This window comes from Microtus pennsylvanicus, chromosome 2 (genome assembly GCF_037038515.1).
Source record: "Microtus pennsylvanicus isolate mMicPen1 chromosome 2, mMicPen1.hap1, whole genome shotgun sequence".
Taxonomy (NCBI): Eukaryota; Metazoa; Chordata; class Mammalia; order Rodentia; family Cricetidae; genus Microtus; species Microtus pennsylvanicus.
This window is the reverse complement of record NC_134580.1, coordinates 44,212,084-44,229,966: the sequence shown is the minus strand read 5'-3', so window position 1 is coordinate 44,229,966 and position 17,883 is coordinate 44,212,084.

Here is a 17,883-nt window from a genome sequence, read left to right as displayed (position 1 = left end):
CTCTCTCGAGTTGATAGAATTCTGCCTTGAAGGACAGTGTGGCCATGTGAATTATACAAAATGCCCAGTGTGTTCATAAGCATTCTGAAGCCAATTAAATCCATCATGAATATCAAATTGAAGTGATGTGCCAGCAACTGCCATTGAGCTATTTTTCTTCCCCTGGTTTGTCAGGAAATGTTCAGACACAAAGCTCAAAGCAATAATTTCCATGCCAGACGACAATGTTCAGATTGCTAGTGTCTTACTTAAGGCTGTAGCTGTTTAACATGAGGTATGTACATTGAACAAGCTATTTTCTATAAAGCCAATTTATATTATACCTCACTTTGCTTTTCCATGCTTGGGAGACAGATAAACAGAGGAAGAATTCAAAAGAAGTTATATCTCATGAGAGTTACCTTCAAATATGTTCACGCTCATCTGCATGATAAATGTTCAGGCAGGAATTCCCCAACAGATACCACTCATTGGTCTGGCCAGGAGATGCTCAGTTCTGCCACCTGTATGTGGAGCTAAAACGACTGATTCTTGCTGGGGGGTTTGTAGCTTAGGCCAGCACCCCCACTGGGGCTCATCCATCCCATCCCAGAGCTGCAGATAAATATAAAATGCTTCTGCAGTGGAGGACATAGGCATTGCCGTCAAACTGTGACAACTGTAAGCCATAACTCTGTGATCCCAGGAAAGTAACCCCTGAACTGCAGTTTGCTCGTCTGTGAAATAGTCGTCCGTATACATCTACCATGCAGAGAAGCTGTGAAAACGCAGAAAACACTACGTGGCAATCGATTGACAAGCTGTCTGATGAGCAGCCAGACAACTCCTGTCAACTCTGCAATCATCTCATTCTATGAATAAAGCCCAGACAAGGCCCATGTGTCTTTCCTAGATGCTAGTGGAGAAGAGGAACTGAAGCATCAAATCTTTGGTCTCCAGGAAGATAGCCTAACAGGAAGGAAAATCCTTAATATCAACTATGTTCCTGTTGGAAGCCACACGCCACAGGCCAAGTGATTAAAGCATTGGGGAAGCCAATGCCCTAACTTTTCTTTGTGAATTTTCCCTCATCCAGAAGAAATGGAAGAGGAAATCCTTTTGAGGTCTGACAGAGCATCTTCCTGAGCTAGTGGGAGATATGAGGTCTCCTGACCTTGTTACTACCTCATCCAGCCCACTCCAGCATCATATAACACAGGGGATTATGCATTCAATATAGGAGGCAAGTTTATTATCTAATAGGGGAATCCCAGTCGAACTGCTGAGAATTCACCACACTGTCATAGAAAAGCAACCTGAAATTCACAGGCCCGACCCTGGGAAACCACAGCACTCTGGTCTACCATGGATAGGCCAAGTCACATCCAGACGTGAAGATGACTATGTATCTCATGCGCTGGGAAGGGGAACCAGTTGAATGTTACTAAAGAGGCTTTGTCTGCTTTTTTCGTGTCTTTGACATCCTGATATCCCATATCCTTTCAGAGGAGAGTTAGCACAGAGAGTCCTTGACAGCTCAGTGCATATCTCCATCTAATCCTTCCAGACATGAGGAACATCAGACAGCATAGCAATTGAATTCAAGATGCATGGAAATACAAAGCACTTCATCATATAGCTTTCTTTCCTTGTTTATTTGGTATATATTCATTAGTTGTGTATCAGTCTAACACATTGCAAAACTTGAGTAACAGAAATCCCTGATATTTTGTTGTCCTGGTCCTGTACATTGGTAATTTTGGAACCAGAACTGCATCCCATGCCCCTTTCCACAAGCAGGTAACACAGGGTACCTGTCAGCCTGAGACTGTGTCTCAAATCCAAGGTCACCTAGCTAGTTCAGAGATGAAATCAAGGTCTGCATTATTCATCCAAAGTATTGTGGCCTCTGTCTCTTCTTTTTTTAAACACTGGGAATAAGAAAAGAAAGCAGAGTCTACAAAGCGCGCATTTTAAAGAGTATCTATTGTACTTGGAGGATGGAGAGAAAAGTAAATAAATATGATCGAAGGTGTCATTTAACTTACAGAAGAGAAGCGAAAATCGTGAGCAAGAGTGATAATAATGGAATATTGCAAGAGAAGCCCATGAGCCTTAACCTTACACACACACTCACACACACACACACACACACACACACACACACACACACACTATAGCAACTGAAGAAAGCTGGGAGCAGGAAAGATGATCCTCCCCAGGAAAGAGCACACCAATTGGCTGTCCAGTGCCAAATAGTAAGTCCTGAAAACATGCATACAAGTAACGTTGTACAGACTGAGCAAGTTATATTCAGAAATACCCTGGTTTCCTAAAACCAGAGTGGAGAAATGGCAAAAATTTTAAGAGGACACAAAAGAAAAGAAGGGTCTAGGCATAAGGAACTTAAGAAACAGCATGAAATTCTCCAAGGACAAAGAGGAACCTCGAGACAGAGAGCATAAGAAAGTCCAAGGTGAGGAAGCCTGCAGGAGCTCAGCCTCCTGCTGTGTAGGCTGCCTTTTGTCCTGCAGGAAAGCTAGCAGAGAATGCTCTTATACACAAACTCAAGGGGAGAGAACATGTGTTCTGTCAAGACCAAGCTTTCAAGTGTGTGGGGTGAAACTGGAGAGGAGTCACGGGTAAGGAGTCCTGGCCTCTGGAGCACAGGAGGTAAATGTCAGGGCTTCCCACGGCGGCAGCTGCAGCAGAGGAAAGCAGAGTAGCACCTGGCAGCCAACTGAATGCGAGATGAGGAAGTGCCTGCCGCTTAAAGAAGAGGGGGTTTTGCTATTACACTGATTCTCTGGGGTAGCAGGGGAGACAGGAGCTGGTTTGGCAGGCAAAGAGTGACTCATGAGTCAAATATTTTGGCTTTGAGCTGAACACACAGGAAATTGACATTAAACAGGGGGGATTTAGAGGGACTGGGAAAAGGGCTTAATCGGTAGAATACTTGCTGCATAAACATGAGGCCCTGAGTTTGATCCCTCAGAACGTATGGAAAGCCTGGCATTCTGGTGTGCTGCTAATCCCGGTGGCAGGGGTACAGACAGGTGCGGCATTCCTGGGGCTCACCGAGCAGAAACGTTTTCCAAATTCACGTGAGAGACCTTGTCTCAAAAATCAAAACAAAGAGCAACTGAGAAAAAAATAGGCAAAATTTATCTCTGGCCTCTGTGTGCATGAGAACATGTGTCCACATAGCCACACATACATATACATATGTACACATACATACAGAGACATAAAAAAAGTGAGGAAGGTTCTAGGCACACAGAAGTAGTGTGATTAGGCCTGAAAAGATGGCTCAGTGGTTAAGAGTGTCATGATTTATGACACAGGTGACTCTGGCAGGTCCCACAGCAGGTGGGAGGCAAACATGCTGAGAGAGAGCTTGGGTGTGGAGAGTTTATTTAGTGGGTATTGGGAGGGTATGGAAGGGTAGGGGTTATGGGGGGAGAGAGAAAGAAAGAGGGAGGATGGGGGCAAGAGAAGAGGGGAAAGAGAGACAGGGAGCTACCTCTTCAGAAGAAGAATGGACAGAGAGAGAACAGGGAAGAGAGAATGGAGACCAGTTTGCCTAGGCAGGAAGAGGGGGAGATTGGTAGTGGGTGGAGCTTGTCTCTTAAAGGGACAGGGTACCCAAGTGACAGGGCTGGCCAGCATAATTAAAATTACAAGAAAGAGTACTTGTGGTTCTTGAAGGGAACACAGATTCTACTCCCGGCACCTACAAGGCAGCTCACAACCATCCATAATTTCAGTTACAAAAAACGTAATCCCCCCCCCATGGACACCAGCCTGCCCCTGCTGCACGTACATTATGCATACAGACAAAACACCCATACACATTGTGCCGGTTAGATTTATGCCAATTTGATTCAAACTAGAGACATTTTGGAAGAGGAAACCTCCATTGAGAAAAGTCCCTGGCCCCTGCCACTCCCGCCCAACCTCTAGATTGGCCTGTGGACAAGCCTGTGGTATGATATATTTTCTTGATTGATGATTGAACTTGAAGGATCCAGGCAATTGCCAGCGGTGCAATCGCTGGGCTTGTGGTCCTGGGGACTATAATCCAGCAAGCTGAATAAGTCACGAGGAACAAGCAAAGAAGCAGCATTCCTCCACGGCCTCTCCCTCCCAGTTCCTGTCTTGACTCTCCTCAGTGATAGATGACAACTCGAAACTGAAATAAACCCTTTCCTCCACAAGTTGCTTTTGGGAAAGGTGTTTTATTGCAACAACAGAAACTCTCAATAGCACTTCTATACTGTACAATATACATCTAAGTAGATTTTTAAAATAGAAATATTATGATCGGACCCCTGCAGCCTCAGATTCCACCTCTAAAAACCCAATCAACCAGAGTCAAAAGTGGAGTTAGGACAAGCATGGTCTGTCTGTCTGTCAATACTGAAAACGTATACATTTCATTCCATCATTTTCCCCCAGCAGGGTAGTGTAACTACTGTTGAATGACACTTACATTGCTTTGGGTGTGGATGTCCCTAAGAGAAGACAGAATATGGGAGAACAGCCATGGCTACATGCAAACACTGTACTATTTCATTCGTGGGCTGAAGTATTCACAGACTTAGGCACATGCGCAGGGTTCTGGAGCAAATCCCCCAGTTACTGAGGGGTGACATGACTCTAGTATACTTTTATGAGATGCTCTCAGTCTTCCACATACATGACTCCATCTCATCATCTTAATAACAACTCTTGGTAAAGGGAATTGTATCGTTCTGCCATGCCTTCTGTACCTTCCAGCCTTCTGCTTATTTCCTCTCTTATCTTCTTCCTGCCCAAGATTTTTACCCTGTGTCTGTCTTCTCCCCATCCTCTGCCTTCTCCACATTATCTCCACATATCTACCTTCCCCACCTCTGCCTGCATTCTTTCCTTTCACATACTTTCTCGTCTCTCTTAGTCCCCAAGAAAAAGAAGCTGAGATTCATATTTTACATTAAGAAAATAAAGCATCCTTCTGAGTTGAGGAGCACCGAGCCTGCCAGATGTGTTTCCCTGTAAGCTTTAGTAGATGGGTATGAACTGAAAACCTACTTCAGGAAAGGTTTTGTTCTAGGGGCTGAAGACAGAGCTGTGGGGAAACAGAATAGAAGAGAAGAAATAGAACAAAGAAGGGGAAAGCCAAGCCAGACTGAGTTTCAGGGAGCTGGTGTAGAGAGGGTGAGATGAGAGACACAGGAAAGCAGGCATTTGAGGTCTGCTGGGGATAGAGTACACTTGGGCTCACTGGCAGCCTCGGGAGCTTTTCTTCCTAACCACCTTTTCTCAGACCAGCTCTGCACTGTCACTCCCTTGGATCTGGGATCAGACAGTCGCCACAGTTTTCCTACAGTGCTGTAAACCAAAATCTCCAACTATTTTTAGCAACCAGGACAGACAACGCCTCTGTCTTCTCAGCTTCAATGTGTATGAGCCAGGAAAAGTGTTTCAAATACGAATTTTGTCTTGAAACTTCAGTATTGTTGGGGTAGCTGAAGAGCCCAAAGTCTGGAAATTAGTTTTTGTTCTGTTCTCTCCAAATGGCAAAACTGACTTCTCAACTCTCCAGAGTCCACTCCATAGGAAAAAAGATCACACAAAAACATTTACGTCTATTGAATTGGCACTGGCACTGTCTACCAGTATTCTCTAGACCTGGATATGGAAAAGGCTGGCACCTCTTTCTCAGAACTTTTCAGGCTTCTCAGACTCTATCCAGTAGCTATCAAAGGCCTCCTCATGGGGACTAACTTTTACCCAAGGTCCATCGTAACCCCCAAACTTTGTCCCACCTTACAAAGACTTTCTTCTTGATGCCCTCTTTCCCCTCCAGGAAGACCTTCTAGTCTTAGTTCTTTCCTAATCACAGAGAAGATGCTGGGATCCTTCTAAAGTCCCATGATGAGAGTTCCTTGCTTACTAGTGTGGTCCTTCCTTGCTGCTGTGCAACCTAGTGAGGAAGAACAGTAGCAGCTGCATAGACCTCTCAGATAACTGTCCTCTGGGTCTCTTAACCCCAGGAGACGATAGTACATGCTCAAGGAGCAGTAGGAAGAAAATTGATTCAGCTCTCCAGAACCCGTATCTGTATCTGTTTTTGTCAACTCAGTCATTTCAAGTCACAAAGAAAAGGGCCAGATGATAAATAATTTAAAATATTCAGGAAAAAAATCTTTGTGGAAATTCTCAACATGACCAGAAAAAAAAAAGTATTGAGAAAGTATTGTTGTTTCAACAACAGAAATAAACACCAAGGAAAGGAAGGAGGAATAGAAATAAATGAGAAAGAAAGAAAAGAAAAGAGATAGAAGGGAGGGAAAGTGGAGCAGCAGGAAGAGATGCTGCTTATAAAGGAGCAGTGCGAAGGCAAATCTGCAGGCTGTAAACTGATCTAGGGGGCTGAGCCTTAGTTAGGCATCCCTCCCTTTCCTACAGACAGTGATGTTGAAAGCTCTGTGTCACCTTTGTCCACTGAGGTCCTGTAAGGAGGGCTCAGAACTCCCCTTGGAATCAAGAGGATTTTTGCCTCATTCTCAATTCTTGATGAACTCAAACAGAGTTGGTCACATTTTTTTTCACTGTTTATTTATTTATTTATTTATTAAAGATTTCTGTCTCTTCCCCACCACCGCCTCCCATTTCCCTCCCCCACCCCCAATTAAGTCCCCCCCCCAGCCCGAAAAGCAATCAGGGTTCCCTGTCCTGTGGGAAGTCCAAGGAACCCCCACCTCCATCCAGGTCTAGTAAGTTGAGCATCCAAACTGCCTAGGCTCCCACAAAGCCAGTGCGTGCAGTAGGATCAGAAACCCATTGCCATTGTTCTTGAGTTCTCAGTAGTCCTCATTGTCCGCTATGTTCAGAGAGTCCGGTTTTATACCAGGCTTTTCCAAACCCAGGCCAGCTGGTCTTGGTGAGTTCCCAGTAGAACATCCCCATTGTCTCAGTGTGTGGGTGCACCCCTCGCGGTCCTGAGTTCCTTGCTCGTGCTCTCTCTCCTTCTGCTCCTGATTTGGACCTTGAGATTTCAGTCCTGTGCTCCAATGTGGGTCTCTGTCTCTGTCTCCTTTCATCGCTTGCTGAAGGTTAATATTCAGGAGGATGCCTATATGTTTTTCTTTGGGTTCTCCTTATTTAGCTTCTCTGGGATCACTAATTATAGGCTCAGTGTCCTTGGTTTATGGCTAGAAACCAAATATGAGTGAGTACATCCCATGTTCCTCTTTTTGGGTCTGGCTTACCTCACTCAGGATAGTGTTTTCTATTTCCATCCATTTGCATGCAAAATTCAAGAAGTCCTTGTTTTTTATTGCTGAGTAGTACTCTAATATGTATAAATTCCATACTTTCTTCATCCATTCTTCCATTGAATGGCATCTAGGTTGTTTCCAGGTTCTGGCTATCACAAACAATGCTGCTATGAACATCGTAGAGCATACTTTTGTTGTATGATAAGGCCTCTCTTGGGTATATTCCCAAGAGTGGTATTGCTGGGTCCAGGGGTAAGTTGATCCCGAATTTCCTGAGAAACCGCCATACTGCTTTCCAAAGTGGTTGCACAAGTTTGCATTCCCACCAGCAATGGATGAGTGTACCCCTTTCTCCACAACCTCTCCAACAAAGGCTATCATTGGTGTTTTTTATTTTAGCCATTCTGACAGGTGTAAGATGGTATCTTAAAGTTGTCTTGATTTGCATTTCCCTGATCGCTAAGGAAGTTGAGCATGACCTTAAGTGTCTTTTGGCCATTTGAAGTTCTTCTGTTGAGAATTCTCTGTTCAGCTCAATGCCCCATTTTATAATTGGGCTGATTAGCCTTTTACAGTCTAGTTTCTTGAGTTCTTTATATATTTTGGAGATCAGACCTTTGTCAGTTGCGGGGTTGGTAAAGATCTTCTCCCAGTCAGTGGGTTGCCTTTGTGTCTTAGCGACAGTGTCCTTTGCTTTACAGAAGCTTCTCAGTCTCAGGAGGTCCCATTTATTCAATGAGGTCTTTAATGTCTGTGCTGCTGGGGTTATACGTAAGAAGTGGTCTCCTGTGCCCATGTGTTGTAGAGTACTTCCCACTTTCTCTTCTATCAGGTTCAGTATGTTCAGACTGATATTGAGGTCTTTAATCCATTTGGACTTGAGTTTTGTGCATGGTGATAGATATGGATCTATTTTCATTCTTCTACAGGTTGACATCCAGTTTTGCCAGCACAATTTGTTGAAGATGCTCTCTTTCTTCCATTGTATACTTTTAGCTCCTTTATCGAAAATGAGGTGTTCATAGGTTTGTGGGATAAAGTCAGGGTCTTCTATTCGATTCCATTGGTCGACTTCTCTGTTTTTATGCCAATACCAAGCTGTTTTCAATACTGTAGCTCTGTAGTAGAGTTTGAAGTCAGGGATGGTAATGCCTCCCAACGCTCCTTTGTTGTATAAGATTGTTTTGGCTATCCTGGGTTTTTTGTTTTTCCATGTAAAGTTGATTATTGTCTTCTCCAGATCTGTGAAGAATTTTGATGGGATTTTGATGGGGATTGCATTGAATCTATAGATTGCTTTTGGTAGAATTGCCATTTTTACTATGTTGATCCTCCCAATCCAGGAGCAAGGAAGATCTTTCCATTTTCTGGTGTCCTCTTCAATTTCTTTCTTCAAAGGCTTAAAGTTCTTGTCAAATAGATCTTTCACTTCCTTGGTCAGAGTTACCCCAAGATATTTTATGCTATTTGTGGCTATCGTGAAAGGTGATGCTTCTCTAATTTCCCTCTCTGTTTCCTTATCCTTAGTGTATAGGAAGGCCACTGATTTTTTGGAGTTGATCTTGTATCCTGCCACATTACTAAAGGTGTTTATCAGCTGTAGGAGTTCTTTGGTAGAGTTTTTGGGGTCGCTTATGTATACTATCATATCATCAGCAAATAACGAGAGCTTAACTTTTTCTTTTCCGATACGAATCCCCTTGATCCCTTTATGTTGTCTTATTGCTATTGCTAGAACTTCAAGCACTATATTGATGAGGTATGGAGAGAGTGGACATCCTTGTCGTGTTCCTGATTTTAGTGGGATGGCTTTGAGTTTTTCTCCATTTAATTTAATATTAGCTGACGGCTTGCTGTAAATAGCTTTTATTATATTTAAGTATGACCCTTGTATCCCTAATTCTCCAAGACTTTTATCATAAAGGGGTGTTGAATTTTGTCAAATGCTTTTTCAGCATCTAATGAAATGATCATATGTTTTTTTCTTTCAGTTTATTTATATGGTGGATTACATTGATAGATTTGCGTATGTTGAACCAGCCCTGCATCTCTGGGATGAAGCCTACTTGATCATAATGGATAATTTTTCTAATGTGTTCTTTTAATGTCCTGTTACACCCAGAAAAGGAAGGCAAGTGACAGAAATGGGAGAGATTGAAGCATGTGTCTGAAGAAAGCTTGCTTTGAAGAGAATAAGAGCCCATTGGCCCTTCTGCGGGAAGTATTCCTGGGAGTGGTTGTACTTCTGACCATGACATGTGGAGTGCCAGAAGCTCAGCTTCTTCTGAACTACAACAGATTGCTCTTTCTTCAGGGCAAAGAGTTAAAGAAAGCAGTACTGCCAGTACCCAACCTCTCTCCAGTCCCACAGCTGGAGAGAGAAAGAGTGGGGTTCCATTTCCCCATGAACCTCAGCCTCCATGGAGGTTGTGTTCATTTCCTACTGCTACTGTAACAGCTATGTCACAAAGTCACACGAACTTATTCTCTGGTGGGCCAGGAGTCAGGAGCCCTGCTTGACCCTACTGGGCAAAAAAAACCAAAAAAACCAAAAAAAAAAAAAAAACCCAAATGGTCAGGATGGTTTCCTTCCTTCTCAGGGATCTGGAAAGAATACTGTTTGTGCTCTCAACAGCAATATTTGGGAGGTTGTCTGTGTTCTCTGGCTTGTGGTCTTTTCCTCTGTATCCAAAACCAGCAGTGCAACCATATTTTCGTCCCCATACGTCATCACATCCTCCTCTTTGGCACTAAGCCTCTTGCCTCTTCTTAGGTGAAACCTATGAAGCTGACTAAGTAAACCAAGAAAATTTTGTTTCAAGATTCAAGAATTAGCTGAATCTTCTAAGTCCTTTTAACGATGTAAGTCAGCATACTCAGATCGTGGGGATTAGGATGGGAACATGAAGGGGATGGTAGGGGGTGTGAGGGGGAAGGTGAGAAATGAAGGACAATGACTGGAGCAGAAGTAGGAAGGGTGACACAGAAGGAGAAGGAAAGGGACAAATAGCATTAAAAATTCTGGAAAGGGGGCATAGTAAAACATGCTATTTTATGAGCATACATAAAATGTATAGAGTTATTCTATACAGGGTGATAATGTTCTTCCAAGCAGCCATAGACACTCTAACGAAAATGCCAATGCTAGACAAGCGACACCTTCCTAAGAGTTGTTGCTCATAGGTTTCCAAGACACCCCCAAAACAACAGAGGCTATTGCTATTGCCCTTCGTCGCCTCCCAGAGTTTGAATGTAAGACCCTATTGCTGAAGCACCACATACTTGGGTATAAGGCCTTGAATGAGCTCTTTCTAACAGACCTGGGATCTTCCTCACCAAGGACTGGTTCTTAGAGTATGAGAAGGTGTTGTGCAAGCTTCCAAGAGTGAACACACGCACAAGATATGCACAACGCCACGCTTGTCATCATGCCAACAAGGAATGAGAGAAGATTTCACACAGCCCCTCCCATAGATATGGAGCTACAGCCAGTCAGGAGTTGCTAAGGAAGGAAGGATCTGTTTTTGCCAGAGAAAAGTCCCCTCATGGGTTTCCCAACTCTAAGTGGTAAACCCTGGGAATGTATCAAAGGGTAACACTAACTGGACTCAGTTGATTTATATACTTATGTGTGTATAAGAATTATAGAAGAAGTCAAAAATTTGAGGGGGACACAGGAAGACTTGGAGGGGAAGGGAACTGAAATGACATAAATACAGCATACCCATGTATGAAATTATCAACAGGAGAAAGTGTCAGAATGTGGAAGAGGGTTTGAAGGGCACCATAAACGGGTGGGTGACCATCAGTGACCTCAGCAAGGAGGGCATATAAGCGTGGAGCAGCAGCACTGTGACTATGTCACTACAGGGTCTGGCCAGTCCTGGTCCTCTGCTAAAAGAAAGTCTCCGGGTGACCTCTTAGCTCAACAATCCCGTGAATGCGGCTTCTTAGGATATGAGGGGTAGTCAGCTGTCACTTGGATATAATTTGAAGAGTCAGGAGTAGGTCCTTGGGAAAGCTGCTTTAGACAGCAAGAGTATTTTAGTGCGGAGAGAAATATATCCATCTGATGAAAGGTGCGGGGAGGCGCGTGGCAGGAAACTGCATTCCCCTGCAGCTCCAGGAACCTCGGCATCCATTTTCTTTTATGTGGCACTGCTGTCGTTTTCTGACACTAACAGTGCGACTGTTCAATGAATATTTAATCATGGCGGGCTTCTCTTCACGCCTGCTCGTTTAGTGTTCCTGGCTGGAGCCTTTCTGTAGTAATAGCTCTCATCATCCAACACCAGAACGGCATCTCTGCTCTCCATTTGGGAAGTGTGGTGCAGATTACAGTGTGGGCTCTGAGCGACAGGTGGTTGGCTTGGCAGTACAGGACAGCTCTCAAGGCACAGATTGATGGAGGCCCTGATCATCCCAGGGAAGGTCATTAAGGCCCAGACATTTGGCAGTTCCATGGCGGCACCTGTATGCTGAGCCCACTGCCAATATCCTCGCCTCAATGAGGCTCACACACAGGAATTCCCTGCTGCATTCACTGATGTGCAAGAAATATCAGGGAAGAGAAGGTGTCCCCACAGGGATGGAGAAGAAGATGATTGCTGCAGGGGAGGAATCTTTCCTCCAATGCTATGTGGAGGTGAAAGAGAACGGGACTTTCCTCCCACAGAAAAGCAGGGATAGTTAATGATGTACAGCCGCTCTGGCTCAGTCTTCGCTGTACATCACTGTAACACTGGGCTACATGGATGCCTTTTCTATGTATGTGGAAATCGAGCCTTAATGTGATTAGATGAGCCACTGAGTTCCAGGCATGATAAGCGGCATGGATGATGAAGCCTCATGTCTCCAACTCCAGGGTCAGCGTGCGTATTCCACAGAGTCCATGACTTCTTGCAGAGTAAAGACATCAAGATCCTCAAGTGGAAGGACTCGATCCTAGCCTTCCCTTTTGTGTTTGCCCCACCTCCCAAGCATTGGCCATGAGGCAAGCCCAGCACCAGATACAATGCACAAGTTTATTCTCTACTGTTCGGGTGCAAAGTGGGGGAAAATGATCCACAACACAACTCCATGCACACTCGTTCACCTCCGTGCAAAGGGCCTTCATAAATCGAGTGTGGAGATGAGCATGGTGTGTGTGCCAGCTAACAAGAAATATACAGGTGGATCCGTGGTGCTACAGGGTGGATGTGAAGCAGGACATGCTGACTCCTACATGATGCTCTGTGTGCTAATTGTTTTGTATAAATTAGCTCACTTAATAGGACGGGTGTGGTACATTCAAAGCTAGCAACAAGAGGATCCAAAGTGCTAAAGCAGGACTATGGGCTGGATATAGATGGACTACACAAGTTCAGAACAGTCTTCCAGTTGAGAGCTTTTATGTACAGGTAGTGTGCTAGGCAGAGGAGCCACAGGGGAGAAATAGGTGAGGCCCAGAAGGGAGAGTCACAATGGGCACACATGCATACCACTCTGATTGCGGCAAAATTACAAATTAGCACTCAGGAGTGCAAGATACCAATGATGTAAGTGCTAACCTTTGCTGGAAGAAGTGAGCTGGTCCTCAGTTCTAGCAGCCTTGAGAACAATGGGGAATAGAGATGTGGAGTTCTTCCCTTTTGAGATCCAGGGAGATGTCATATATCTGGACACAATGCTGTCAGGGCATTGATGTGAAATTAAAATCAAGAACTAATCTGTAGTTGCTTTGTGGGTGGTAGGTTGGTGGGGAAGAGACAGGACTGTAGTCTCAGTCAAAGAAGACTCAAAAAGCTAATCTGGGACTGCAGATCCTAGGTAGGTGCTGAGAACACAGGCCATCGGGGGAGTTCTAGATTGAACACACTGGAGTAAGTCTTTAGCGTAACAAATGCCTACCCAGCTGATCCTCACAACAAATACAGGGATGTGGGGGTGGCCACAGATTCCACCTGACCCTAGGATCATCTGGAAACAGAGTCATCTGATGTGGGACTGCCCACTCTCCGTGAAGGCACTGTGCAGGCCGTCATGCACAGACGGAGACTGCCTGCAGCTGAGTTATGGGTTGGCAATGATCAGATAAAGAACACTCACAGAGGTTTTCCTTTTGGTCTTCCCCTTCTTTTAGTTCTATGAGGCATCAGAACGGCCCTGCTGAAAAGATGCAACCACACACAACAAATGCCAACACAACTCACAAAATTCCAAGATCACACCTGCCCAGAGCTATGCAGGCAAAGAAAAAGAAACAATGAAAGAAAAAAATCACGGGTCCATGACTTTTCCCGTAGAAGCCTTTCTTGCCATACCACACCCCCTCCTCCAGCAAGCTGTGTTCAGAGCATGCCTGGTGGGTAACTAGCATGTGCCAGGGGCTAGATATGGGGCTAGCTATTCCAGGGAACATGATCCTTCAGTTTAAAAAAAAATGTGCTGGACTGTGTGTGTGTGTGTGTGTGTGTGTGTGTGTGCCTATGAAGGTCAGAGGACAATTTTAAAGAGCTAGTTATTGCCTTTCAGCATGTGGGTCTTATGGATCAAACAGGTCATCAGCCTTGACAGCAATCACCTTTACCTACTTGAGCGATCTGACTGGCCCAGGAGGTGTGATTTTGCTGAGGAACTCAGAAAGAGCAAAGAACCTGACACATTGCAGAACCTGCAGTGTAGGGTGATCGCCAGGGTAGAAGCCAGGTGCCATGGTGGGAAAGCAGAAGAAGGAAAGAAGGGCTCTGTGGTAGAAAATGGACGCTCTCCCAAAGAGCTGCCCTTCAAGCTGAGAAATGCTGGTAGAGAAGAGATTTCTAGGCCAGTGGACCAGGGCAAATACTGGAAGGATGGGCAAAAACTACATGGCACAGGTATGATGGGCATCAGCTACATGGTAGAGATATGATGAGCATCAGCTACATGGTGCAGATATGATACGAGAAAGCTACATGGTAGAGATATGATGAGCATCAGCTACATGGTACAGATATGATACGAGGAAGCTACATGGTAGAGATATGATGGGGCAATAGCTACATGGTATAGATATGATACGAGGAAGCTACATGGTAGAGATATGATGGGGCAATAGCTACATGGTAGAGATATGATGGGGCAATAGCTACATGGTAGAGATATGATGGGGCAATAGCTACATGGTACAGATATGATACGAGGAAGCTACATGGTAGAGATATGATGGGGCAATAGCTACATGGTATAGATATGATACGAGGAAGCTACATGGTAGAGATATGATGGGGCAATAGCTACATGGTAGAGATATGATGGGGCAATAGCTACATGGTAGAGATATGATGGGGCAATAGCTACATGGTATAGATATGATGGGGCAATAGCTACATGGTAGAGATATGATGGGGCAATAGCTACATGGTATAGATATGATACGAGGAAGCTACATGGTAGAGATATGATGGGGCAATAGCTACATGGTATAGATATGATGGGGCAATAGCTACATGGTAGAGATATGATGGGGCAATAGCTACATGGTATAGATATGATGGGGCAATAGCTACATGGTATAGATATGATGGGGCAATAGCTACATGGTAGAGATATGATGGGGCAATAGCTACATGGTACAGATATGATACGAGGAAGCTACATGGTAGAGATATGATGGGGCAATAGCTACATGGTAGAGATATGATGGGGCAATAGCTACATGGTAGAGATATGATGGGGCAATAGCTACATGGTAGAGATATGATGGGGCAATAGCTACATGGTACAGATATGATACGAGGAAGCTACATGGTAGAGATATGATGGGGCAATAGCTACATGGTATAGATATGATGGGGCAATAGCTACATGGTATAGATATGATGGGGCAATAGCTACATGGTACAGATATGATACGAGGAAGCTACATGGTAGAGATATGATGGGGCAATAGCTACATGGTAGAGATATGATGGGGCAATAGCTACATGGTAGAGATATGATGGGGCAATAGCTACATGGTATAGATATGATGGGGCAATAGCTACATGGTAGAGATATGATGGGGCAATAGCTACATGGTAGAGATATGATGGGGCAATAGCTACATGGTAGAGATATGATGGGGCAATAGCTACATGGTAGAGATATGATGGGGCAATAGCTACATGGTATAGATATGATGGGGCAATAGCTACATGGTAGAGATATGATGGGGCAATAGCTACATGGTAGAGATATGATGGGGCAATAGCTACACGGTACAGATATGATACGAGGAAGCTACATGGTAGAGATATGATGGGGCAATAGCTACATGGTAGAGATATGATGGGGCAATAGCTACATGGTAGAGATATGATGGGGCAATAGCTACATGGTAGAGATATGATGGGGCAATAGCTACATGGTACAGATATGATACGAGGAAGCTACATGGTAGAGATATGATGGGGCAATAGCTACATGGTAGAGATATGATGGGGCAATAGCTACATGGTAGAGATATGATGGGGCAATAGCTACATGGTAGAGATATGATGGGGCAATAGCTACATGGTAGAGATATGATGGGGCAATAGCTACATGGTAGAGATATGATGGGGCAATAGCTACATGGTATAGATATGATGGGGCAATAGCTACATGGTAGAGATATGATGGGGCAATAGCTACATGGTAGAGATATGATGGGGCAATAGCTACATGGTATAGATATGATGGGGCAATAGCTACATGGTAGAGATATGATGGGGCAATAGCTACATGGTACAGATATGATGGGGCAATAGCTACATGGTATAGATATGATGGGGCAATAGCTACATGGTAGAGATATGATGGGGCAATAGCTACATGGTAGAGATATGATGGGGCAATAGCTACATGGTAGAGATATGATGGGGCAATAGCTACATGGTATAGATATGATGGGGCAATAGCTACATGGTAGAGATATGATGGGGCAATAGCTACATGGTAGAGATATGATGGGGCAATAGCTACATGGTAGAGATATGATGGGGCAATAGCTACATGGTACAGATATGATGGGGCAATAGCTACATGGTAGAGATATGATGGGGCAATAGCTACATGGTAGAGATATGATGGGGCAATAGCTACATGGTATAGATATGATGGGGCAATAGCTACATGGTAGAGATATGATGGGGCAATAGCTACATGGTAGAGATATGATGGGGCAATAGCTACACGGTACAGATATGATACGAGGAAGCTACATGGTAGAGATATGATGGGGCAATAGCTACATGGTAGAGATATGATGGGGCAATAGCTACATGGTAGAGATATGATGGGGCAATAGCTACATGGTACAGATATGATGGGGCAATAGCTACATGGTACAGATATGATACGAGGAAGCTACATGGTAGAGATATGATGGGGCAATAGCTACATGGTAGAGATATGATGGGGCAATAGCTACATGGTAGAGATATGATGGGGCAATAGCTACATGGTATAGATATGATGGGGCAATAGCTACATGGTAGAGATATGATGGGGCAATAGCTACATGGTAGAGATATGATGGGGCAATAGCTACATGGTATAGATATGATGGGGCAATAGCTACATGGTAGAGATATGATGGGGCAATAGCTACATGGTACAGATATGATGGGGCAATAGCTACATGGTATAGATATGATGGGGCAATAGCTACATGGTAGAGATATGATGGGGCAATAGCTACATGGTAGAGATATGATGGGGCAATAGCTACATGGTAGAGATATGATGGGGCAATAGCTACATGGTATAGATATGATGGGGCAATAGCTACATGGTAGAGATATGATGGGGCAATAGCTACATGGTATAGATATGATGGGGCAATAGCTACATGGTAGAGATATGATGGGGCAATAGCTACATGGTACAGATATGATGGGGCAATAGCTACATGGTATAGATATGATGGGGCAATAGCTACATGGTAGAGATATGAAAACCTAACACGTTCAGGGAATATTGCTGAAGGGACACAGATCACATGACAGATGTGGCTGCAAAGGATGAAGGAGATTCAGCATGAGAAACCGAGGACTGCCAGAGAGGGATCTTTAGCAAGGGGTGGGCACATACACATCCATGATTTGGTGGAAGCAGCCACATGGCATTTTGAACAAAAATGGGAAAATAACTCAAGACTGGATAATCAGCCCATTTTTCAAAACAAATACTGCATCTAAGAGAAATAGAAATTTTAGAGACTCAGTAGTGAACACATGAGTGAAAGTGAAAGAGTCCAAGCCTTCTGCCTGGCAGGGCTGGGCAAATGCCAGACATAGTCAAGAAATGTTCTTCTTGACATGGAGACAAACACACGCATGTATGTAGACCCACACATACCAAACAGAAAAGAGAGCGAGCAGTGCTTACATTTCAATGACAAACTATTTGCCCAAAACTCTGCATATGCATTTTTGCATTGACCCCAGAAAAAATATTATTATATTATAATAATTATATATCATGGTATTTGTATAATATTATATTATATAATAGTTTTGAGGTAGGGTCTCAATCTATAGCCCCAGCTAGCCTGAAGCTCACTATGTAGACCAGGATAGACCTGAACTCATAAAGATCCACCTGCCATTTCCTCACAAGTGCTGGGATTAAAGGTGAGCATCACCATGCACAACACAGA